The sequence below is a fragment of the Crinia signifera genome, chromosome 11, assembly GCF_055691185.1.
Source record: "Crinia signifera chromosome 11, ASM5569118v1, whole genome shotgun sequence".
Lineage (NCBI taxonomy): Eukaryota > Metazoa > Chordata > Amphibia > Anura > Myobatrachidae > Crinia > Crinia signifera.
The window spans coordinates 27,405,087-27,431,084 of record NC_139227.1 but is presented as its reverse complement, the minus strand read 5'-3'; the positions used below and the strand labels follow the sequence as shown (position 1 = coordinate 27,431,084).

At 44.5% G+C, this 25,998-nt stretch overlaps 1 protein-coding gene and 1 long non-coding RNA gene across 4 annotated transcripts in view; one reads left to right on the top strand and one right to left on the bottom strand.

Moving 5' to 3' along the window:
- ZFHX3 (zinc finger homeobox 3) overlaps window positions 1-25,998 on the bottom strand; it is a 692,957-nt gene that overhangs the window by 76,582 nt on the left and 590,377 nt on the right. Inside the window, exon 1 of one of the 3 annotated variants that reach the window (XM_083165484.1) lies at window positions 2,177-2,746. The exons of the other annotated variants lie outside the window; for them this stretch is intronic. The gene's annotated coding sequence lies outside the window, so the exon portion shown is untranslated. Of the gene's footprint in view, window positions 1-2,176; window positions 2,747-25,998 lie in introns of those variants that run through there. 3 annotated transcript variants of the gene reach the window in all.
- Window positions 1,545-17,368, top strand: LOC146046243 (uncharacterized). The gene is made up of 2 exons (XR_014465804.1): window positions 1,545-2,275; window positions 17,246-17,368. It is a non-coding gene; the product is annotated as an uncharacterized LOC146046243 (long non-coding RNA).

Below are 25,998 nucleotides of genomic sequence, written 5' to 3'. Positions count from 1 at the left end.
CTTTTTTTTTTCCCCTCAAGTTGCAGCAACAGGAATAACTGGTCTGGTGCGATGGGCAGCATATTCAAAACTGCTTTGTAATATGATCTACAGACCTAACCTTATTTGCCTGAATTCAATAGGGTTTTGCTGGTTTTGTTTTTAGCTAAGCTTCAGAGCAAATACTTCACAGGCAGGTCGCAATCTACAACACAAGAGACGGGGACACGGTGAAAAATGAAGAGGCAGAAAAACCGGAGGGGAGGAAGGGGGCCAGAAAAGATTAAAAAAAAAACTAAACCAAAGCAGCTGGTATTCTTTTCTCTTTTTTGTTAATGTCGCCTCTTAGCAGAAGAGCTGACCCCATTTTGTCGGACAGCTTTTCTTATTGCAGGATCCCTTGCACCTTCCTTCACAGTTTCGAACTTGATGTGACCCTAAGGAGGCCATCAGAAAGCCCAGGAAAATTGTTCCATATTAAAGGAGAGGGTGACGGGGGGAAATGATAATAAAAACAGGGGGGGGGGGGGGGGGGGGTGTCTCAATACTTGTAAACAGGAGATGGGCCTACCCACAGATACACCGTAACTATAGGAGAATAGAGCCTCGAGCATTTCTTCACATCCTGCATAAAAATGTACACTGGCATTTCAAATATATATATATATATTTGGACATAAAAAAACATAAAAAAATATAAATAATTCTACACAAGTCAACAGGATATGTCATTTGTGACTAAAATAAAATATAACACAACATCTGGATTTGGCAAGGGGTGTTAGGTAATATCTAATATAGCATCATGCAGTGTTGTTAAAGGATGATGGTCAGAGGAAGGGGGGGGGGGGGGGTATAGGTCTCACTGACCCATCTGAGGACTGAAGATGTTCAGCATCAGTACCTTTTACCTCCGAGATGCAAATCTTCTGACACTAGCCTCTATTTCCAGCTGATCAACATACCCAGCAGCCAACCATTTCTGGGGATGAATGGACGGAAGTCACAGGTCAACCTCTAAATCATGTAAACGGTGACCCCCGACAGAAGGTGGGGGGCCGCATACTCCCCCTCTCCCCCATTTTTTTCTTAGAAAAAATAAATATTTTTTTAAAGTGTAACCTTTTCCTGGCTCGTACAAGCAGTAAAAAGGAATTAAGAGCAGCCAGCGTCAGCAGAGATACCCACATACTTCCCCTGACTACTAGAAGGCAATTCCCCCAAATATTCCAAACACCCAGCAATCCAGATCCTAGCCTGCTGTCCGCACAGAGCGACTATGAACCAGTGGCTAGCCATAGAGGGGAGGCTGGCCAGCCCAGACGGCTGAAAAGTACAGGAAATGAAGGAAAAAAGGCTTTCCTACAAACACCTATTGATTATGGAAATCATCTCTACATTGTGTGTATGTGTGTGTTCTCTCTCCCCCATAGCCAGCAAACCCATTTCACACAACGCACTGGGATAAGAAAAAGTTACCAGGGAATACAGAAATAATCCCAAATAACACAAAAGGACAGATCTTGCAGCATGACAAAGAGAAGCAGCTCCCAGAGAGAGTGACATCCTATACTTTGTATCACTGCTAAAACTGACATTGGGGAGGTGGGGGGGTGGGGAGAGAGGGACCTAAAAAGAGGAGCAGAAGAAGACACCCGGTACCCCTACTGATTCTTATACCCAGAAAATCCAAACTCACTCATCCCCCCCAATGCAGCATCCTCAGGATGAATGCTAAATAAATAAAAATAAAAAGTTATTTATGCAGGGTGCCTCCACGGTGCCATTGGTTAGAGAGGACAAGTGGCTAGAGGGTATGTATACAGCAGGCTGGGGGCACCTATAGCAGAAGACAGTGCCGCTGAAGGAGACACTGTATACAGTAGGATGGGGGCACTTATAGCAGAGGCTGGAGACACTGTATGCACCAGGATGGGGGCATCAATAACAGATACTGGAGACCCTGTATACAGTAGGATAGGGGCAGCTACATCAGATGCTGGAAGAGACCCTGTAAGAACCAGGGTGGGGGCACCAATTGCAGATACTGGAGGCACTGTATACAGTAGGATGGGGGCACCTATAGCAGATGCTGGAAGACACCCTGCTTGCACCAGGATGGGGGCACCTATAGCAGATGCACCAGAGTGGGGGCACCCATAGCAGAGGGCAGTGCGCACATTACAGTGTGACATACCATCCAGGAACAGACCGGCTGCACATGGGATGTGCCATGGATCGCTCTCCCGGGCACCTCCAGCTCTTCCTCCGCGGCGGATCCCGGACACCACAGCAGGTCAGTCCTCCAAGTTTTCCGGGAGGGGGGTCCCCCAGGGTGGGAGGAGGAGAGGGGGCAAAGTTGTCAGTTCCTCGGGCAGGCGGCTGGCGGCTCTCGGGCGCTGCGCCCTGGGCGCACACCGGCTGGGCTCCGGGGGATAGTCCGCTCCGGCTTGGCTCGGGGTCCCATGAAGCCGCTCGGGGCTCAGAGCCGGAGCGGTGCGGGCGCAGGGGGGGGAGAGGCTCCGGACGGCAGGAGCCCGCACTCACATCTGACGGGCGCCAGGCACAGGAGGAAAAAAACTCTTTGGATCTTTATTCTGCTAATTAGTTTCCTGCAAAAAATGGCTGATTAATTCAGTGCGCATGTGCTTCATTACACAGGCACGACGGGAAGGGCTAATTACCAGCGCCTGGATCAATGAGATTCAGAGGGGAGAGAGGAGAGGGGGGGAGAGGGAGGAGAGGGGCTGGGGGGAGCGAGGGACAGCGGGGGCTGGGGGGTGAAGGACAGAGGGGACAGGGGGTGACTGGGGGAGAAGTGTCCTGGAATGGGTCCTGGGGGGGGACACACACAGAGGAATGGGGGGGGGGTAAAGGAATGGGGAGGGGTATGTCTGCAGGGTGGGGGGTGGCTTAGGGGTAAGTGAGGTGCTGAGTGGTGGCAGAGTGGCAGAGGATAGGGAGCAGGGCACAGGTGAGTGGGGAGGGGGCAGTGCTGGGGAGTAAAGGGAAAACTTTGTCCTGGGATGACAGACTCGGCTCTAGCCTCTTATTACAAGTCCCTGCTTTTCTCTGTCCCTGCTTTCCTATAGCTTTGTGCCCCTGCTTTTCTATAGCCCTGTGTCCCTGTTTTCCTATAGCTTTGTGTCCCTGCTTTTCTGAATGTCCCTGCTTTTCTCTAGCATTATTGTATGTCAGTGCTTTTCTCTAGCATTATTGCCTGTCCCTGCTTTTCTCTATGTCCCTACTTTTCTCAAATCATTATTACATGTCCCTGCTTTTCTCTATGTCCCTCCTTTTTTCTGTCATTAGTACGTCCCTGCTTTTCTTTATGTCCCTGCTTTTCCCTAGCATTAGTACATGTCCCTGCTTTTCTCAAGACTTATTACATGTCCCTGCTTTTCTAAAGCATCATTAAATGTCCCTGCTTTTCTCAAGCATTATTACATGTCCCTGCTTTTCTCAAGCAGTATTACATGTCCCTGCTTTTCTCAAGCATTATTACATGTCCCTGCTTTTCTCTATGTCCCTGCTTTTCTCTAGCATTATTGCATGTCCCTGCTTTCCTCTAGCCTTATGTCCCTGCTTTTCTCTATGTTCCTACTTTTCTTTAGCGTTATTGCATGTCCCTGCTTTTCTCTATCTCTGTCAGTGAGAGAACATGAGAGGGAATAGGGGAGACCAACATCTGGGGGGGTAGGAGGGAGGAGGGAGTTGGACCATAGGAAACCCAGAAATAAGTGGAGCCCCCTTTTCTATGTGCTAGTTACATGTACGTGTGTTTGCATCCTTTACCATGAGGGGGTTGCACATGTATGTAGGAGATGATGGGATGACAGTAGTTCTGGGTAGGGTGACACATACCCCCACATGCACACATGGGGTGGGGGGCTGCACAGCCAAAGTTATTCTGAAGTTGTGGCATCAGAGCAGAGGGGACCACAGGACGTCTAAGTGGGGTTAGGGAGGGGCAGAGGGGGTTTGTCAGAACTGACCCCGAGGTATTATTTTGGGAGACAAATAATCAGCAGCTGCCCCCTCCCTGGGCAGCAGGAGCCACTGTCAGCCACCTGCACACAGCAAGCCATGGAAAGTGCTGCGAGGAGCGGGCCGTGTGCTCTGGCTGTGCTGTATCCTGGCAGAGGTTACCAGCCTGGCCCTGGCACATGTGACAGATAGGAAAGGGAGGCCTCTGCTCTCACCCTCCTGGGGGGCAGGAGGTTCCGGGCACTAGGGCTGCACTGCACAGGTAAGACAGAGTGAGTCCCCCATATATATATATATATATATATATATATATATATATATATATATATATATATACATACTAGATTACACCCTGACAGTACTATATGCACATTATATTAAATGCAGGCTGAGTATTAAATCCCCATCATCTACATACTGTACAGTACTGTATACACTCACACACATTATATTACACCCACACACATGCAGGCTGAGTACTACATACCCATTATGTACAGTACTGTATACACTCACACACATTATATTACACCCACACATATGCAGGCTGAGTACTACATACCCATTATGTACTTACTGTACAGTACTGTATATACTCACAGATTACAACTAGACACATGCAGGCTGCGTACTACATCCCCAACATCTACATACTGTACAGTACTGTATATACATGCACACACTATAATACACCTAGACACTTGCAGGCTGAGTCCTTCATCCCCACCATGTACTTACTGTACAGCACTATACACACACATCATATACATACTGTATACAGCACTATATATATATATATATATATATATATATACACACACACACACACACATTATGTACATACTGTATACAGCACTATATATATATATATATATATATATATATATATATATATATACACACACACATCATATACATACTGTATACAGCACTATATATATATATATATATATATACACACACATATTATGTACATACTGTATACAGCACTATATATATATATACACACACACACACATTATGTACATACTGTATACAGCACTATACAAACACACGATATTGCACATGCAGCTGAGCACTACATCCCCATCATCTTCATACTATATACAGTACTATATACTCACATTATATAACACGCAGACACATGCAGGCTGAGGATTAATCCCCATTATGTACATACTGTATATAGCACTATAAACATACATCATGTACATACTGTATACAGCACTATATACACACACATTATGTACATACTGTATACAGCACTATATACACACACATCATTTACATACTGTATGCAACACTATATACATCATGTACATACTATATATAGCAATTTATACATACATCATGTACATACTGTATATATCACTATATACATACATAATGTACATACTTTATACAGCACTATATGCATACATAATGTACATACTGTATATAGCACTATATACATACATCATGTACATACTGTATACAGCACTATATGCATACATCACTATATGCATACATCATATACATACTGTATATACTATAGCACTGTATACACATTATATTACACATGCATTACAACTACAACTGCATCACACAGGGCACTACGCTACAATGGTCAAGTTCAATTGACACTGTCTTCCCATCCTGTCTCTGTATACTGCTGGTATACATAATGTGTTGTTATCACACACACTTATACATACTGTACTTATTGTTATTAAATATACAGAGACTTATACACACTGTGCTCATTATTACATATACCGATACTTACACACACTGTACTCAATATTACATATACAGACACTTACGCATACTGTACTCTATTACATATACAGATACTTACACATACTGTACTCATTATTACATATACAGATACTTACACACACTGTACTCAATATTACATATACAGACACTTACACATACTGTACTCTATTACATATACAGATACTTACACACTGTACTCATTATTACATATACCGATACTTACACATACTGTACTCATTATTACATATATAGATGCTTACACACACTGTACTCATTATTACATATACTGATACTTACACATACTGTACTCATTATTACATATACAGATACTTACACATAGTGTACACACTTTTATTACATACACATATGCTTATACATACTGTCCTCATTATTACTCACACACACATACACAGTACCTCTGTTGTATTTCTGATTATTGTATGCTGGCAGAATAGAATTACCTGTATAATTACCTATAGTATGTGTATTATATATTCTATATACATGTGTTTGTGTGTGTGTTTATATATACATATATTAGTATGTGAGTGTATATATATAAATATATAAAATCATACATGGTGTGAGAGAGTGTGTGTGTGTGTGTGTGTGTGCAAATGAATGTTTGTATTACTGCCCTCACAATGGCTAGTGTACATCATGCATTAAATTGAAATTGCAACATTGTTGTACACCTATCCCCTGAAGTGTGTGCGAGGTTATACACTGAATACGAGTAATCGTTGTGTAATCGTTGTGCAGGAAATGTAAATGTAAAAGTGTGCGATGTATTCATGTGTCACATGTGTCCTAATACACAGAGAATGGTAAGTGACCGGATACGTTGTTATTATATACATATAAGCCGAGACTAGTACCAATAGACGTATATGAGGACCAGATCGTGTGCAATTCACATACACTTGTATAGATATATCTATATAGATAGAATCATACACGTGTGGCTGTGTGTGCCCCACTGGCATCATGCTGCCTGTGACATATATGCCATACATCGTGCCCTCTGCTCCCCCGCTGCTGGCACCAGGAATGTGGGAGCGCAGCACATCCCATGCCCGGGCACACGCATGTACGATCTGCACCCTGGGGAATGCGAGCGGGTGTTTTCGTTGCAGCATCGTCCTCCCCGGTGCTATGCACTTATATTCGTTACAGCGGCGAATTCCGCCGCAGATGGGGGTGATATTCGTTGTGTAGAGATTGTACATAGGACAGCACATGTGTGTCAGTCTGTGCACAGGAGCCGGCTCGGGGGTCTTATTGTATCCGGGGTGAGTGATGGGAATACGCGTGGGGACTACGGGGGTGGCAGGGACTGTCAGTGGGGACTAGGGAGACAGGACTGCACCTTCTGTGCCCGCCAAAGCGCTGATACTGGGGGTCCCCCTCTGTCCCAGGCCGGGGCCACCGTGCTCCCCGTGCCATTGCCACCCCACCAGTGTCATCAGTGCCCAGGAACAGCGTGTAGGGACACAGGCACCTGTAGCAATGCCGAATACACAGGTGTGTACACACACTTGAATATATATAAATACACATAAGCACACACACGTGACATTAGAAATATACACACACTAGAATATATATATATATATACACATAAGCGCACACACACACTAGAAATATACACACACACTAGAAATATATATATAAAAATATATATATACACACACTAGAAACAAATAAGCACACACACTAGAAATATATATACAAATATGCACACACACTAGATATATATATATATATATATATATATGTATATATACATACACACACACTAGAAATATATATACACCCACACACAATAGAAATGTATATACACACATACTATAAATAAATATATATATATATATATATATATATACACACACACATACACACACAAGCACACATACTATATATAGATATATCTGTGTATATATATATATATATATATATATATATATATATACACACACATACAAATTCTATATTTAATTATATACATATACACCACACACACACTAGAAATAGATATATATATATAATATATATATATATAATATATATACACATACACATAGGCACACACAGCATAAATATAGAAACCCATATTTTTAATGATACACACATATATATCAGACAAATATATTTATACACACGCATATATATACCCCGACACACACACACACAATGTGCACCTATGCAGCAGGCTCCCGTGTGTGTGTGTGTGTGTGTGTGTGTATACTATAGTATTCTGTGTGCACGCAGCCCGTGTTATTAGCATCACGATGTGACACATTATACACACGTGTACCCAGGTGACAGGATTGTGACCTGCTGTGGACGTCCCCGGGAATAGAAGCTAGAGGAACGGGGGGAAACCCCCTGGCCTGGAGAGTTTGGGTCCGGGCATGGAAGGGGGTCTCAGAGGGCCGCACGATACACCGCAGCAGCTGGACTCACTGTCTGCCCAAACCATCACACCCCAAACAGGAAGTCATGCCGGGGCTGCTGCTACATAGGGGAGTCCCCCGCAGAGACCCCCAAATAAATGTTGTAGTATCCATTCTAGCTAGGCTGCCTCTACTATCCGCTGTATATATTCCATCACTGCCATCACTGTTACATAACGCTGCTGCTGCTCATGTGTATCCTGCTGTCATCTGTCGTGCATACATCGTGTGTGTGTGTGTGTGTGTGTGTGTGTGTGTGTGTGTGTATGTATATATATATATATATATATATATATATATATATATATATATATACACACACACATACACCCCAATAGTTATGTAAGTTCATCAATAAGAGCATTTATGTCACCTGAAATATTTTATTGATATTTCAAATAATAACGTCTGTGGCTGAATACATTGGTTGTTGCAATATGTGGAATGCTTGTGCAAAGTCATTTTTCATTTAAAAGAAGTTACTAAAGTAACTACAATCATGTCGTTTAATTACTCAGCAGTTGTGTGCCTGATGACCATGGTACAGTAGGTGTGTCATGTTACCAGAAGGTTTAGAATGTAGTGTTTCTCCATACGCATTCACACACATATAAATCTATCTATCTATATTATTATGTGTGTGTATATATATAAATGTGTGTGTCTATTTGTTGTGTTTGCGTGTGTGTGTGTGTATATATATATATATTTTTTTTATTATTATTAACAGTTTCTTATATAGCGCACACATATTCCGCAGCGCTTTACAGAGAATATTTGAACGTTCCCGTCAGTCTCTGCCCCAGTGGAGCTTACAATCTATATAAGTATATATATGTATATATACTCAGTATATCTCTGTGCTTTGCGGCAGTACTCACGGGTCATTTACTAAGAAATTCACGGAGCACCTTCGTGCGTTTGACGTTTCAGTCAGCCAGGGTTTTATCAAGAACATATGACATGTTTGGCATGCAAGTACCCCAGAGGGCACCAGGGCGACCATTACATTGTCGAGTGCTGGTGTTTTGCATAAATATATATATATATATATTTATATATATCACACATTTAAATGTGTGGGTTTATAGATAGGTAAAAATAAAATGGTGTGTATATCTGTGCGTGTGCATATATATGTCTTTACATACATGCATATGGTCAATGAAACATCAGTGTGTTGTGTGGGACATGCATACGATATGAGCTGAGTTCTTGCAGTCATTGCAGTGGGGACCCTAGCTCAGTAATACTATATCACATGTTAGCCTGTGACATCAGATCTGGCCTATCTACCCATGAACGCATTAACGCCAGTTACTTTTCAGCATGTTCTGGACATGTGCTTGGTAAATACTGTGTAGAGTCTAGACAGTATTTACCAATCACATGTCCAAAACACGCGTACACTGTAGACTGTCTGTGAAAGAGAACTATGTCATGTAACATAGAAAGTCACTATAATATCACATTTGTGTATATGCTAATCTGTATGTTGTGCTGCGACACTACATTGTACATGCAGTGTTGCTGTTGTCGATATTGCACGTAAAACATTTCTTTTTTTCTAGAATAACGGGAATCTAAATAAATTTGCTTTTTATTTATTTTTTATTATATATATATATTTTTTTGTTACACTCGCAGACCAAAATATTCAGCATTATCAGCCAGAGGGGTCCAGGTGGTGCCGGCTCCAGTATAATGATTTCATGCGTATATTGTATAATTTGGCTGGCTTGCTCCAGAGACAATGACTGACCCCTGCCCATTAATGCAGACCCAACACTATAATGTCACATATTCATAGATTGATATTACAGCGTGATACCTCCCTACCAGCAATTCTCCCATGCTGCTTCCATGCAGCAATCCCTTCATGGAGAATACACTGACGGTTGGGGCCTGTAACTCAGCACAACATTGAATGCAGAACTGCATACATTATTATAAAGTGCATGAACACACCAAGGAAGTGTAAACTGAAATATATTGTATAAATCTCCCTATTTAAGAGCTTTTACAATTTAAAGACAAACGGGCAGCTTAGGCGTATTTGCGCTGTAGTGACATTTATACCGGTTCTATAATTATACTTAATTTGTAAAGAAATGAATAAAAATTTGGTAACAGGTGATTATATGTCATTTCCTGACACCAGGTATTTCCCCATAGCATTCTGGGAAGCTGTAGGTGGTACATGCCCAAACTGTAATGACCGTGAATGGGCACCCAGGCTGCAGTGAGTATCACAGGTGTCACGAGGCGCCTCATCGTCTGGTATGGATGCTATAGTGCAGGGTGCCTAGCAGTGTCTGGGGAGAAAGGTGTCTGCCATGGAGAGTGATGATTGGGATCATAGCTGCCAGTTGGAGGCATCTAATACCTGATGTGTCTCACTGCCAGGAATGCAGCGTTTTGTACCTTATATCACCCAGCCCGGCCATTGTACGCCATGTTCTGCATTCTGCAGCAACACAAATTTTAATACAGTCTATCTATCTATCTATCTAGATAGATAGATAGATAAATAGATAGATAGATAGCTATACAAATATAGGTATATTAGTTGAGTCTTCCATATCTAAAATGCATGGGACCAGAAGTGTTTTGGATAGCGAATTGTTCCGTATATTTAGAATATTTGCATACCATAAATAGATACCTTTGGGATGGGATCCAAGTCTTAACACATATATATATATATATATATATATATATATATATATATATATTGCTCTATATTTCATCTACGTCATATAGACACGTAATATTATATAACACTTGTAATAATTTTGTGCAAGAAACCACTTTTGTGTACATAAACAAAATGTTGTGTTTCCTATAACCCTTATATACACAGCCTGCAGAAAACTTTATATTTTTTTTAACAATTCTGTGTATTAAAATCTGTGTAAAGCCATCAGAAAACAGAGGTGTCACTATCTCAGTCACGTAGACATTTAAATTTTTTTATTTATAACCTTCAGACTGATGATAAATCTTTGTACGGCGCTGCGTAATATGGCGATGTGTAATAAACAATGATAGTAATAGTCTCTCGTTCTGACACTCCTTTCGCTTATTCTCGGGGGCTACGTTGCCTCTGTCCGCCATAGCAAACCACTGTAAAAACAAAAAGTCCTAATGACTACACACAATCTAGAGGTGCACGAAGAGCCTAGTGTTGTATTGAAGATGCGGACAGGTTTTTAGGTAAAGTCCCCTCCCAGTATTACCAGTGTGCTGTGTCCTGTAATGGGCAATATTTGGGGCAATGAATATGTGAGTTAGGCCCTAGAAAACCAAACTGCACCGTGTTATAAAGAACCAACAAAGGATCTGCTCTAACACCTGCAGTCCACACAAATAGACTACGCAAACATGAAGGATGATAATGATTCTTAAAATACAATTAATAAATACAATGCAGACTTATTTTTAAAGTAAAAATACATCCGTTCTGATGAATGTTTCATGAAACCAGGCATCCTGGAAAAATGTTTTACCACGGAGAAAACACTCTCCAGAATTTTATGCTAGAATTATTCCTAAAAGGCTCTCAAGTCAAAGAGAGAAATAAATAGACGGTGATTTGGCTTTACCCATATTCCGACGCGATGCCTTGCTGGTGAGACAACAATATTCACATTATAAATAGCATAGGCTATAGACTGTGTTTATTGGAATGTAGGAACTATGCCTGTTAGAATAGTGGTCAAATCATATCATCTTTCATGTTTTATTAATGACAAAAGCCGATGGATGTGTGTGATGTACAGTATGTATATTATCTGCACTCTGTCACCGGTACATGGGTGAGGTAGTGAGATCTGTGTTACAGCCTGCCAGTCTCCTGTTTTCTACGAGGCAGCCATTTTGTCGGTGACCCAGTATCCCTTAGCACACAGTCTTTTCATTCACTGGGGACATGTTTGTTTGTTTGTCCAGACTGTGAATAGCTAAATATTGGCAGCAGTTTAAGGCGGTATCCGGACTTGATATTTTCGTGATTTTTTTTTGGGGGGGGGGACTTTTTAATATTTTTCCATCCATGTGGACTCCGATGGTAAAGTGTATAGAGCGTAGCAGTAATAGAACGAGGCATCTGTGCTGAAGCATGGCGAGCAACACATGCTGAGGTGTCGACATTGATACCAGAAAATGGGTAAAACTAATGTTAACCTGTCTATGTGTTGACCTGTTTATGTGTCAACATTTTCCTGGTGTCTACCTTTTCTCAGTGTCGATATTGTGCATGTCGACCTTTTGGTGTTGATTTATTGGCTGTCGACCTAGCCATTGTCTGTGAGCTATACCATACCCGTTTAAGGTAAATCCTCATGTTCTTACTACATGTTGCTGTGTACGATAACGTGGAACTAGGAGGCAGTTTCCATGCCGGTACTAGTCTACAGGTGAACGGAGACTCCTTTTTAAGAGCTTTTTTTTTTTCAGGAAAAAATTACTTAAAATTCCCCTATTCTTTGGAGGCAGAGCAGATAGAGCCACGCAATGGCGGCATTATATTAGGAACGTCGCAGTTTTTTTGTAAATAATAAAATCACTTGCTACCAGCAGTAGGAGTTATCTGAGCCTGGTTGCTTCTTACATCCAAAGCACCAACAGTGCACCTGTGCGGATGCCAGCCATCCCTGCCACTCTGGCGACACTGAGATGGCTGTATTCACTGCCATGCAGCAGGTGCGGATCCCAAGTATCTGTCGCAACTATCCCTAGATAGTGAGATTAACAGTTTCAGTGCCAATAGAACTTATTATTTTTTTTTTTTTTTTTTAGTTTGGAAGGCAATCAAGAACCAGGATTTTCAGGTTTGGCCCGATCTTCTTGGCATGTGCTGCTATACCCAGGGAGTGCCCATTCACAAATCTGAAAAGCCCAAAGGCTGTACAAATAACATGCCAAGAGGTGCGTAAAACAGGCAGCGAGGAAGAAGGCGGCATTCACTCAGAGCAGATTTGACAAGCACCCCAAGGCTACACAAGCTACAGGAACAATACCTATCCGCCTGGGCAGCGTAATCTGCATTTAGACACGTGCGTCTCCCAATACCACGCTCCCCACAACGCTACCTTGTCAAATCGTACATATTATCACACCGGGTCGCCCGCCAGCTTGTAAACCGTGCTTTCTGGTCGCCAGATGGTGCCAGCCTTAACCCTTTCACTGCCAGTCTCTGTACAGTTCTAAGCCTGCTGAGTGTGCAGTCTGAGGCAAACACATGTAGGGAGCGTGTGATAAAGAAAAGCGCGTACAGAAGACCGACCATTGGAGAAAATTCTAAGAAATATGAAAGACACTAAGGACACAGTTGAGTTGGTGACAGGAAAAATTGAAGTTGCCACAGAAAGAGAAATTCCGAGCGAGGTGCAATGATGTGCAGTGAGTGTATTAGAGCAGAGCAGGTGTTTGTGCTGAATATATCTGGGTACAGCTATGTGACTGGCATCTTTTGTGGCTCAGGCTTCTCTGAACGATGGCGAACTGAATATTCCTTCATCCCCACCCCCGCTGCCTGTCAGCAAACATGCGCACACTCCGGGAATTTCTCATTTGTTTACCTGGCAAGGAGCACATGACAGCTCAGAGTAAATGGTGACATGACACACTCTCAGCCTCGTCACTTTCACACTCTCACAACGCCTGGCGCCCTGCAGCAACTCTGTCTCTAGTAGCTGGAACAGAGAACACACCCTAGTACAGCGGTGGCCCAGTGTGCTGATTTTTCTCCTTTCTGTCCAAAAATAGACGGTAACGAGACGGATTCACTAGACTGGGAAAGCGCTTTTATTAGTACATGCACGTCTCGCTGGGCTCGATTGAAATAATGCATTGTTTATTGTCGTCAAATCTGCGACTCTTTTCCCAGAGGATTACTGATTATAACATTATTATATAAGGTTCTGAAATATTGCAATGGAATAAGTATATAGATGATGAAATACATTATTTTGATATTATTTATAAGGGAATAAGGCCTAAAGGGGCCTACACACTGGGAGATGTTGCTGAGCGATCTGAGCAATGTAGATCGCTCAGGATCGCTCAGCACTCAGCCCTGCACAGCAATGTGTGCTGAGTGATCTATCAGGGCCAGTGTACTCTGGTGCCGGGCGATAGTGACATGCTATTGCTAGTGAGATCTCTTAGAAAATGTCCTGAAATCGCCCTGTGTGTAGGCCCGGTCTCCCGGTTAGACTTTAGGGGTAGTCTTTAATAGGAAAACTCTCTACGCTGATAGAAACACTTGGAAATCCTCTAGCGTAAGAGAATGCTATTTGGGGTTCCCTAATGTGGTATCCGTGGGCCGGTTTCAGAGGCAGAATTCATATGCTAATATATGCTAATGACGCAGGACAGGAGGTTTGTACAGAGACGCCCACTAATAACATCACTGATTTGCCGCTTGTGTACAATGATGCAACATCGGTTGCCAGGGACGGACTGGGGCTCTTAACTGTGGCTCATGACAATGAGCAGAGCGCCGGGGGCTGCACTTCTCATCCAGCCCAGGTTTCTCTGTACTTAGGCCACTGTACAGAGCAGCACGAGGCTGCACAGCTCGTCCGGCCCAGGTGTCTCTGTATGGCTGGACTGGCTCATTAGACCATTGGCCCTTCTGGGGAAATCTAAGATGGTCGATAAGGCCCTGTTGGTCACAACATCGGACATCTGAGCAAACCCAATGATTGCTCAGAATGTCCATCACATCTAAGCTCCTGGAGCCTTTACAACTGTGTGAGGCAACACAATCGCAGGCTGAGACACCTCCAATATAGTTATAACACAACTGCGTTTAAGTTTCCAACCTCCGTTACCTCACACAAATGGTCACTGCCTAGCTATCTGCGGACAAATGTACATTGTGACCACCGCCACAAGATCATAGAAAGAGTAGGTTCTGGGTTACGCATAGACTGACCTGGTTGTTTGGATGTTTGGCCAATCACAAAGTACCTTTATTTCTAGATTCATATTCGTATAGGGCAGGCATGTCCAAACTACGGCCCTCCAGCTCTAAGTCCCATCATGCCTTGCAACAGTTTTGCTATTAGGGAGTGCTAAAACTATGGCAAGGCATGCTGGGATATGTAGTTTCACTAGTATTAAAAAAAATAATAATAATTTCTGCCTAAATTGGATAAATTGAGATGTTATACTGTAATAAGAATCTTTTTTTTTAAGGGTATATAATACCATAAACAATGTATTAATATGTTACACAGAATTTCATTTTAATTGCGTAGACACCAATTATATACTATTCGTTGCCTATAAGTTCTTTCTAGTAAAATTGTTACTCACCGTTGTAGGTGTGACAGCTCTCACCTGCCACCTTCATCTGCACGCCCTCCTGCCACTTTACTTCCTTATTAGATGTTTAACAGCGAGGAGGATGGGGAGAAGAGGAGCCACAGAGGACCACTTATGGATGCCATCTGTGTATTATCACTCATTGCTTCTCACACAAAGACCTTAATTGAAAGTAATTGACTGTAGTTCAGGGACTCCATGCTTGCCAACTTTGGGATCGTTCTCCCAAAATCGGGACATCCTGCTTTCCACTGAGAAGTGGACAGCCCATAGGTTTCATGACCTGATCTGCAGTGATGGACTTTTTATTAATTGTCAAATGTGGCAGAAACGCATACCCCCCACATAGCTCCCTATTTGGATGGGACAGTCCTTATTGGAGGAGACTGTCCCATGCTCAGAATGTGCATCCCGATGGTGGGCGGGGCTCCCCTGCATCAGACAAGTGTGGGACTTTTTAGCCTACACAGTGGATTCACCTATTAGGCACCTGGGAATGAGTTAACAAGAGGCATAGCAAGACAATGGGGTAATTCAGACCTGATTGCACGGCTGCAAATTCACACAGCGGCCAATTATCGATAGACTGTGCATGCATACAGTTAGCTGTGCTCTCCATTCTTCAGGCACTATTCTATTCTCCCTCCTTGTCCCAATGGATGGTAGGGTGTGAAATACCACCTTTCGGCACAAAAAAAAAGTACAAAACCCATGTCGACCTTTTGACTGTCGACCTACCCATTGTTGACCTAATGCTTGTGTCGACTTTAGCCATGTCGATTAATTTCATGTATATTTCAACCATCAGTGGTCGACCCAATTAAAATTTTTTTTTACTGTTGCAGAATAGATGCCCCCCAAATCTTCATAACTGGGGGGTAACGGGTGCCGTGATCCTGTTAAACCACGATTCCCCCAAATTGACTTAGGAGCTCATTGAATTTGGCCCTTAGTTTGGTAAAAGTAATAAACATGAGTAACAAAGATTTAAACATACAAAGATGGGCTGTAATTCACTAGGTCGACGCCTAAAATAGGTCAACATAGCTATGGTCTTCAGGGTTGAAAATGGGAAGTTCTACAGTCAAAAGGTTGACATGATTTTTTCACGTTTTTTTGGAGGTTTTCAGGCGGTATTTCACGCCCTACCATCCAGTACGGCGCGGTGGAAGAATAAAATAGTCTATCCGAAGCATGGCGAGCGCATCGATCCATGCCAGGGGATGCGGTACACTTTGACAGTGAGTATGTTGACATTCTTAACAAAAAAAACGTGAAAAACTCTCGTCGACCTTCCTGTTGTTGACCTAATGCTTGTGTTGACATTCGAACCACCTTAGCCATGTCGACCTATTTCAGGTGCCGACCTAAGCCTTCACCTTCAGTGACTGACCCAACACGCGTCAACCTAAATAGTGTCGACACAGTGAGCCTGTAAATCATGTGTCGTTGTTTTCCCTGTTGACAAGCGCAGACATCATCTTCTTTAATGGTTGGTTAGCAATAAACTAAACTGCTTAATGCTAAAAATGGTATCTCAGGAGATTCCCCTTATTTAAGAAACTTGCTCCAAAAAACAAATTGTCTTGCCAGAAGTCATTACGGCGCTGTGTACAGTAGTGAGCGGTGAGGATGTGTTATTTCAGCCTACAAGAAAATATGTCAATTAAACATGAGGTGGAAGAATTCTAGTGGTTTAATTTTGTGTATCTGTCTTTTGTCTCCTCTAGATAAGTATTGGAACGTAACCGGCTAACATCTAATTGAGCACTGAGCCGTCTGCTGCAAGTCCCAGTTTTATTTTCCCTTTTGTTTTCTTTGGCACTGAATAAAACAAAGACAGATTTTGTATACTCTTGTGTCGTGTGTCCTGTTTATTCGGCTTTAGCGATTGCATATTGAACATGCCCCAAAAATGGGCGTAAGTCATACTTGCCTTTATCAAGTCCCACCCCCAGTGCAGGCAATACCGCGATTCGTGGGTCTAGGAGTAGGGGGCAGGGCTAAAATTATGTAATTTTGCATCATTTTGGCTCTGTCCCTCTCTGAAGAACCGCATTTTTTGAGTGGCTCAGCTAGGGAGGTGCGGGGGTATCCGGGCACATGTAGGAGGGTTGCCCACCATTCCGGTTGGGTAGACAAGTATGGGTGCAGATTCAGAGTATACAGTATACGGGGATGCCTTACTTATATACCAACGTAGCAGTTCCTGCATCAAATAGGACCAGGGGTGTAATTATACACTTCAAAGTCATGTGACAAGATGTGAGGCCACACCCTCTAGTTAGTCATGGATATTGCCAGATTATGCGCATACTGTATCATTAATATTAGGCATACATTCCGGAAATTATGGTAACAAATAGCGGCTGGAGTCATTTTTGGGGAATTTTTTATTGTTTTATAATATTGATTATTTGCGTCCGGCAAATAATCAATATTATCAATAATCAATTTGCCGTGCTCGCACACAGAGGCTGCACATGCGTATAAATACTAAAAAAAAATCGCAGGGGGGGGGGGCGATTAAACCAGAATCACCCCCTTAATGCGTAATTGTTCAATATTTAACCTTGACTAGACCAGTAATCTATTAGTTATACTCCTCTTCTACCGAAACCCGGGTTCAAACCAGGTATTTGAAGACGGGTTCACGGCCTTGTCACAGCTGCTTGAAACCCCATTCACCAGGCATGCCGGATCTGGGTTCGTGGTGGGTCTTCCCTCGTCAACAAGTGCCGGTGAGCCGCCACTTTATAGACTTCTAACAAGAGCCAAGTAAGATGATCTGGGTCATCAATTTACACTGCCGTTACCCAGGTGCTTCCCGAGCATATCTGATTGATGGATTGTCGATGTCTAGATCGTCAATCACGTGGTTGACCACTAAAGATGGAGGCGCAGCTGTATAAAACTTCAAAAAGTGATAAAGTGGAGAATGATTACAAGCCGGCCAATCACATACCTCCCAAATTCCCAGTGAACTGATGAGGGACAGTGCGCATGGTGACACTTTGGGGCTTGGCCTATACGCGCGTTTGCTACCACAAGACCACGCCCCTTTTTCACCGCTGTGGAGGCATGGCCAGCACCTCTGTGAGCTGTTGGATATGCCCCAAGCCCCTCCGGCTGCAAAAATAGACTCTGTGCACAAGCGTCTATTTATGGGTGACAGGGGGGGACCCCGAGCGGGACACGGGAACGTCCCAAAAAAAAAGGATGTTCCCGCGAAAAGCAGGACAGTTGGGAGGTATGCAATCAGCTCCTAAGTGGCATCTTACCGCTGGGTTTGAAAAATGACAGTTTATCACTTATTAAAGCTTGATATAGTTAGACCCTATACGGTGTCCATGTCATCCTGTCGTCATACCCAAAAACTCATGTCAACCTTGTCGCTGTCGACCACATTCCTGATGGCATATGTGTATATATTGTGATTTGGATGCTAGGGATTTTTGTTTTCACACCACACTTTTTCTTCTTAACTATTGGCCTGATTCTGGTTGGTTTGCAAAAGCAAAGTCCTCTAATGCACAGACCATGTGCACTGCAGGTGGGGCAGAAGTAACGTGCAGAGAGAGTTATGCTGTGTACACATGGGGGCGATAGGGGCTGAAATCGCTGGGAATATGGTCGCTGAGCGACCATATTGCCAGTGATTGGAGTGTGCACCAGCGATAAATCGCCAGGTGCGCGCTCCCGTTTTCAGCCCCTGAATGGTCGCTGGTCGGAGGAACATGCTCCTCCGACCAGCGACATCCCCTGCCTCTTCACCCAGCAGTGTTTAAATTTCCATCTGCGACCATCTCTGGTCGCAGATGAAAACGGGACACGGGGCAATATGATTGCTGAGCAATATATTGCTAGCAATAAATTGCCAGCGATCGTATTGCCCCGTGTGTACGCACCTTTAGATTTTAGTGTTATTTTGTTTCTGTGCAGGGTAAATACTGGCTGCTTTATTTTTACACTGATATTTAAATTTCAGTTTGAACACTCCCCACCCAAATGTCAGTCTCTTTGCACATGTTACATCTGCCCCAACTGCAGCGCAGCATGGTTTTGCACATTAAAGAAGGAGTTTGCTGGTGCAAACCATCCTACATCTCTGTCTCTGTCTGTCTCTCTCTCTCTCTGGCCCTTATTCTGGTCGGTGCGGTAATATCCGCGTGCGTTCATGCCGCCGATGTTTTGTGTCTCTGCGCATGTGCGAGCGGGGCGTACGGCCAAATCCCGCATGAAATGTGAACACTCCGAACAGGGGGTGGAGAGGGGCGTGAAGGGCTATTTGGGCTCATTACCATATGCATGCGCCCCGCGTTTCATGGGCGTTCCCATGCAAACGCTGGGCGTACGTATGGTAATGCGGCCGTGACGCACGTGTAGGGGGCGGACCTATGACATCGCCGGATGTCAGCTGCCCGCCCAGATCCCTGCTTTTGCACGGAGAAATGCCCGTGTGGTCTGAGGTTGCTGGAGCTGGTGGAGCACTCGGTCCTGCATTCGATGGTCTGCGACCATCGAATGATGGGGGAGGTTCCCTGAGATGGAGGAGGCGTATTCCGTGAAAAATACACGTGCGGTCCGTTCGGCCAGCTTCTTACCGCGTACAGACGGAGTTGGCGATCCGTATGGAAGGCGGGGTTTCGCACGCACGGTCCTGGCCGCATATTCGGATCCGGCCGCACCGATCAGAATAAGGGCCTCTGTCTCTCTCTCTCTCTCTAAGGGCCTTATTCGCCTTATTCTAGTTCACTCTTTCTGACAAAATCCTTCTTAGATGGACAAAACCATGCTGCACTGCAGGGGGTCAGATGTAACATGTGCAGAGAGAATTAGATTTGGGTGAGCTATTTTGTTTCTGTGCAGGGTAAATACTGGCTGATTTATTTTTACACTGCAATATAGATCTCACTTTGAAGTAAAACCCCATCCAAATCTCATTCTCTCCGCACAAGTAACATCTGCCACACCTGCAGTGCACATGGTTTTGTCCATCTAAGAAGGATTTTGTCAGAAAAAGTGAACTAGAATAAGGCCCTAAATGAGATAATACAGAATGTCGGAGGAACATGTAATAAGTAGCTGTTCCTTCTTTACTTGAGTCACTTGTCATGTGATAAACATTTGTACGCATCCTATCGGGGCCTGGAGCTAAAACGCTCCACCTGCCCAAACTAAATTACCCGTCTGGGGTCTTTATGGTGGGAGCAGTTGAGACCTGCTGCTCAAGGGAAGGATTCATGGCGCTATCTGGCTGGGAGCCAGGAAATGCAACACAGAGGAAATAATTAATTAAGGACAGGGAAGGCTCCGACGGATTCTTTTCCTTGCACTAAGGTGGAGCGGTGGGAGCTTTATAAACGGTTCAGGACTGGAGCCTGCGATAGAGGACATGGCAGTAAACACTGGGAATCCCACCAAGAGCCATCAAGAGGGTTCATAAACCACTAGGGGAAAATGGCCCATTAGAGAGTCTATTAAGCCAACATTAGATAGGTGTGAGATCATTACCAACGTATATGAAGGAGGAGATTCTGCATGTAGGACATTAGCCAGCTAATAGCTACATTTACCACTTATTGCTGTGTGATAAAACACCTCTATGTGTTAAAGTGGTTTCAATCAGCGGCCGGCCGGGTACTGGGAACCAGGGGAAGAACGCACACAGAGAGGGAAAGTGTGGCACAGATGAGAAGGGAGACTGTAGTGTGTACCAGGGGAGTGTTAAGAGGCTTCCAGGAACCGGTAATAAGTGTTTTGTCTTCACCCACTATTTATTGGTAGCTGCAGGCTGAGCAGCCCTTACCTGGGTGTAATAAGCAGAGCACAGTAAATCTGGGGATTCAGGCCATAAACAGCTTGTAAGCACTCTCCTGGGCCACAGTGCAGATCAGGAGCGCAGAAAACCTGTGATATTGTCAAAATAACCTCAAGACATATCCTAATACACTGCAGGGAGCCGCACAGAACCTACCAGGTATTCCCCCATCAGTATATACTGCTGCTGCTCATACAGTGTAACATGCATACATGTACCATACATAATACACTGCAGCGAGCCTCACAGAACCTGCCAGGTATTCCTCCATCAGTATATACTGCTGCTGCACACACAGTGTAACATGCATACATGTACCGGACATAATACACTGCAGCGAGCCTCACAGAACCTACCAGGTATTCCCCCATCAGTATATACTGCTGCTGCGCATACAGTGTAACATGCATACATGTACCGGACATAATACACTGCAGCGCGCCTTACAGAACCTACCAGGTATTCCCCCATCAGTATATACTGCTGCTGCGCATACAGTGTAACATGCATACATGTACCATACATAATACACTGCAGCGAGCCTCACAGAACCTACCAGGTATTCCCCCATCAGTACTACTGCTGCTGCGCATACAGTGTAACATGCATACATGTACTGGACATAATACACTGCAGCGAGCCTCACAGAACCTGCCAGGTATTCCCCCATCAGTACTGCTGCGCATACAGTGTAACATGCATACATGTACCGGACATAATACACTGCAGCGCGCCTCACAGAACCTACCAGGTATTCCCCCATCAGTACTGCTGCGCATACAGTGTAACATGCATACATGTACCATACATAATACACTGCAGCGAGCCTCACAGAACCTACCAGGTATTCCCCCATCAGTATATACTGCTGCTGCGCATACAGTGTAACATGCATACATGTACCATACATAATACACTGCAGCGAGCCTCACAGAACCTGCCAGGTATTCCCCCATCAGTATATACTGCTGCTGCGCATACAGTGTAACATGCATACATGTACCAGACATAATACACTGCAGCGAGCCTCACAGAACCTGCCAGGTATTCCCCCATCAGTATATACTGCTGCTGCGCATACAGTGTAACATGCATACATGTACCGGACATAATACACTGCAGCGCACCTCACAGAACCTGCCAGGTATTCCCCCATCAGTATATACTGCTGCTGCACATACAGTGTAACATGCAAACATGTACCGTACATAATACACTGCAGCGCGCCGCACAGAACCTACCAGGTATTCCCCCATCAGTATATACTGCTGCTGCGCATACAGTGTAACATGCATACATGTACCGGACATAATACACTGCAGCGAGCCGCACAGAACCTGCCAGGTATTCCCCCATCAGTATATACTGCTGCTGCGCACACAGTGTAACATGCATACATGTACCGGACATAATACACTGCAGCGCACCTCACAGAACCTGCCAGGTATTCTCCCTTCAGTATATACTGCTGCTGCGCATACAGTGTAACATGCATACATGTACCGGACATAATACACTGCAGCGAGCCTCACAGAACCTGCCAGGTATTCCCCCATCAGTATATACTGCTGCTGTGCATACAGTGTAACATGCATACATGTACCGGACATAATACACTGCAGCGCACCTCACAGAACCTGCCAGGTATTCCCCCATCAGTATATACTGCTGCTGCACATACAGTGTAACATGCAAACATGTACCGTACATAATACACTGCAGCGCGCCGCACAGAACCTACCAGGTATTCCCCCATCAGTATATACTGCTGCTGCGCATACAGTGTAACATGCATACATGTACCGGACATAATACACTGCAGCGAGCCGCACAGAACCTGCCAGGTATTCCCCCATCAGTATATACTGCTGCTGCGCACACAGTGTAACATGCATACATGTACCGGACATAATACACTGCAGCGCACCTCACAGAACCTGCCAGGTATTCTCCCTTCAGTATATACTGCTGCTGCGCATACAGTGTAACATGCATACATGTACCGGACATAATACACTGCAGCGAGCCTCACAGAACCTACCAGGTATTCCCCCATCAGTATATACTGCTGCTGCGCATACAGTGTAACATGCATACATGTACCATACATAATACACTGCAGCGAGCCGCACAGAACCTGCCAGGTATTCCCCATCAGTATACACTGCTGCTGCGCATACAGTGTAACATGCATACATGTACCGGACATAATACACTGCAGCGCGCCTCACAGAACCTGCCAGGTATTCCCCCATCAGTACTGCTGCTGCGCATACAGTGTAACATGCATACATGTACCGGACATAATACACTGCAGCGAGCCTCACAGAACCTACCAGGTATTCCCCCATCAGTATATACTGCTGCTGCGCATACAGTGTAACATGCATACATGTACCATACATAATACACTGCAGCGCGCCTCACAGAACCTGCCAGGTATTCCCCCATCAGTATATACTGCTGCTGCGCATACAGTGTAACATGCATACATGTACCATACATAATACACTGCAGCGAGCCTCACAGAACCTGCCAGGTATTCCCCCTTCAGTATATACTGCTGCGCATACAGTGTAACATGCATACATGTACCGGACATAATACACTGCAGCGAGCCGCACAGAACCTGCCAGGTATTCCCCCATCAGTATATACTGCTGCTGCTCATACAGTGTAACATGCATACATGTACCGGACATAATATACTGCAGCGCGCCTCACAGAACCTACCAGGTATTCCCCCATCAGTATATACTGCTGCTGCGCATACAGTGTAACATGCATACATGTACCGGACATAATACACTGCAGCGAGCCTCACAGAACCTACCAGGTATTCCCCCATCAGTATATACTGCTGCTGCGCATACAGTGTAACATGCATACATGTACCATACATAATACACTGCAGCGCGCCTCACAGAACCTACCAGGTATTCCCCCATCAGTATATACTGCTGCTGCGCATACAGTGTAACATGCATACATGTACCATACATAATACACTGCAGCGAGCCTCACAGAACCTACCAGGTGTTCCCCCATCAGTACTACTGCTGCTCATACAGTGTAACATGCATACATGTACCGGACATAATACACTTCAGCGAGCCGCACAGAACCTGCCAGGTATTCCCCCATCAGTATATACTGCTGCTGCGCACACAGTGTAACATGCATACATGTACCGGACATAATACACTGCAGCGAGCCTCACAGAACCTGCCAGGTATTCCCCCATCAGTATATACTGCTGCTGCGCATACAGTGTAACATGCATACATGTACCATACATAATACACTGCAGCGAGCCGCACAGAACCTACCAGGTATTCCCCCATCAGTATATACTGCTGCTGCGCACACAGTGTAACATGCATACATGTACCATACATAATACACTGCAGCGAGCCGCACAGAACCTACCAGGTATTCCCCCATCAGTATATACTGCTGCTGCGCACACAGTGTAACATGCATACATGTACCGGACATAATACACTGCAGCGCGCCTCACAGAACCTACCAGGTATTCCCCCTTCAGTATATACTGCTGCTGCGCATACAGTGTAACATGCATACATGTACCGGACATAATACACTGCAGCGCGCCGCACAGAACCTACCAGGTATTCCCCCTTCAGTATATACTGCTGCGCATACAGTGTAACATGCATACATGTACCGGACATAATACACTGCAGCGCGCCTCACAGAACCTGCCAGATATTCCCCCATCAGTACTGCTGCTGCTGCGCATACAGTGTAACATGCATACATGTACCGGACATAATACACTGCAGCGCGCCTCACAGAACCTGCCAGGTATTCCCCCATCAGTACTGCTGCGCATACAGTGTAACATGCATACATGTACCGGACATAATACACTGCAGCGAGCCTCACAGAACCTACCAGGTATTCCCCCATCAGTATATACTGCTGCTCATACAGTGTAACATGCATACATGTACCGTACCGTACATAATACACTGCAGCACGCCTCACAGAACCTGCTAGGTATTCCCCCTTCAGTATATACTGCTGCTGCGCTACAGTGTAACATGCATACATGTACCGGACATAATACACTGCAGCGAGCCTCACAGAACCTGCCAGGTATTCCCCCTTCAGTATTGCTGCTGCGCATACAGTGTAACATGCATACATGTACCGGACATAATATACTGCAGCGAGCCTCACAGAACCTGCCAGGTATTCCCCCTTCAGTATTGCTGCTGCGCATACAGTGTAACATGCATACATGTACCGGACATAATACACTGCAGCGCGCCTCACAGAACCTACCAGGTATTCCCCCATCAGTATATACTGCTGCTGCTCATACAGTGTAACATGCATACATGTACCGGACATAATACACTGCAGCGCGCCTCACAGAACCTACCAGGTATTCCCCCATCAGTATATACTGCTGCTGCGCATACAGTGTAACATGCATACATGTACCGGACATAATACACTGCAGCGAGCCTCACAGAACCTACCAGGTATTCCCCCATCAGTATATACTGCTGCTGCGCATACAGTGTAACATGCATACATGTACCGGACATAATACACTGCAGCGCGCCTCACAGAACCTGCCAGGTATTCCCCCATCAGTACTGCTGCGCATACAGTGTAACATGCATACAT